Source organism: Plutella xylostella, chromosome 25, assembly GCF_932276165.1.
Source record: "Plutella xylostella chromosome 25, ilPluXylo3.1, whole genome shotgun sequence".
In the NCBI taxonomy this organism is placed as follows: Eukaryota; Metazoa; Arthropoda; class Insecta; order Lepidoptera; family Plutellidae; genus Plutella; species Plutella xylostella.
The window spans coordinates 4,846,540-4,848,988 of NC_064005.1; positions in this window are offsets into that span (position 1 = coordinate 4,846,540).

Below are 2,449 nucleotides of genomic sequence, written 5' to 3' on the forward strand. Positions count from 1 at the left end.
TGCGTTTTGCGACTGACTATTTTAAACTTTGATTGGTGCAACAATGTTGTGATATTTAGTGATGAAAAGTCAGACAAGGATGGACGTAAGATATTATGGCGAAAAAGTGGTGAAAATTATAGTTATTGGGGTTAGCTCAGTATTTTTTTTCCATTTGTATAAGATTTTAGTTATTTTGTTAAATACTTATCATTATTTACAATTATGGGTAAGCCAATGTGTTAATGATGTTATTGTTACTGAGGTGAGAATAAGTTATCTTATTTCTAGCTAATTAACATGTTGATTCATATAACTAATGACTTGCCTATTTACTTTAGTGAAACAGCCAGTCCATCCTTGTCTGATGTTTATTATGATTTAAAACTGCAAATTGAAAATTTTCCTTATTAATATAAACTACAAACTATGTTTTAAAACGAGAAACAACAAAAACGTAACATCCTTAATGTTTATGTTACGGCAAGAATAAATTTGGTAATTTTAACACTTAATAATTTGTTTCATTTACTTTCTGTGTTGCTTTTATTCGTATATACTACAATACTATTATTAACCAGCTTAAAAAATAAATCAAAATTTATTAAAATAACAAAAAAGGAATATTGTAAGTTCAGTGGATTTGAACCACCATACCGATACATGTAAGTCTTGTATCATATCAACTGAGCCATTCAATCTATTACAATGCCTTGCAAAATTTTGCTTCATATCATAAAAACAATGAATCATTGTCACTGGCACAACTACATGCTTACAATATCCGTGTGTGGCTTGCCCAGAACTAAATAATTACGTCAACGTCGCCGACACACACATACACTACCTGCGTTAGTGTGCCCTGCCAACCATTTAACGTTGCCGTGTGTACATAGGTATATTCTCACAGCTACTTGTAGGTACTTTTGTCACGCCTTGTCGCGTGCGATATGCTACGACTCAAGGACTGACTTATTTATGAATTTTAAGATTTTTGTAATAGACAAGAGGAGAGGCCTATGTATGTATAATGTGTTTATGGTGGTATTCCGTATTTACCGACTGCCACTGCAGGATGTATAGTTAGCTCTCGATAATTATAGTTTTGTATTATTTATATTAAATTTAAGTCAGTTGTGTATTTTTTAAGTTAAATTTTGTGTACATAACTACCTGTAAGTACTTTGTTTTGACATAAAATACTCACTGACAATTGATAATAGTGTTTAATTTATAAATTCATCTAAGTCAATAAAATACAAGATTGAAATAAAATGCGGAAGTCTATAATAACAAATCAATAATTTAATTAGAAATCAACATTTTACACTAGTGATTAGACTATCCTAAGGAAGAAAAATATAACTTTTTCTATGTAGGTATAACTTTTTCTATGTTGCTCATTTAGTTAATAGTTAGACTGATTCAAAATGAATAAATTATATAGTTTTTCCAGGCGGTTTTTGTACAACTTTATCTTATTAAATATATTTAGCTGATTATATAACGATTATGGGAGATAAAATATTTGTATTATTATTGTTTAGATTATTAGGTAACACCACTGAAGTAATTTTCTTAACAACTAATAAGTATCATTTAGGAGAAAAAGACATAGAGAAAGTCGAAAATTTTAAGCCTAAATATTGTTATTTAGTAAATCTTGTTCCTTTTATCATTTCTTCATAAAAAACCGTTACGTCTGGAGTTAAAGTTCTGTTTTTTTATATCCAAAATTTATGATCTGAGGAAATGTTAAACAGAGCAAGCATTATACTTAACAAGACATGTCCCTCTCTTTATCTATCTATATGTTTATTCCTAAGGCCGGTACACTTTACTCTTCACACTTACAACAATATAATATATACTTTTAGTAATATAATATTATTTTATGGCCAACTATCGATAGACTATATTGCATTACATAATAATGTTAATTACTTTATTTTTTTATTTAATTACATCTTTGATATTTTTTTCTACTAACATAAATGGCTATCAAGTTTACTCATAAAATTGAAAATGTGAATAAAATAATAATAATTACAGTGAACGAATTAAACATATTATTCAGGCACCATTATCTTAACCTAAACAAGGAATTTAAGCATAAATATTCCGACACTTTCAACAACTATAAACTATCTAAATAACAGCCATTTAAAGACGATAACTGGGAATTACCTTAAAAAGCTTTTCTAGTATTAATAGAATAGAATAGAATAGAATATTTTTTATTTGCATGAATGTAGGTAAATGGCAAGTTATTACAAATTATAAGTACAGCTACATCCTGCCCTTTGGGGGCGTACAAATATTATTACATGAGTATTTGGTGCATGCATACCATTAATAATAAAATTACAAAATACAAAGCTAGTCATAATATATTATATTACAAATTGTCAGCAAAAAATTCACGTACATTATAATATGTCTTTTCTACAAGAAGTTTTATATATAATAA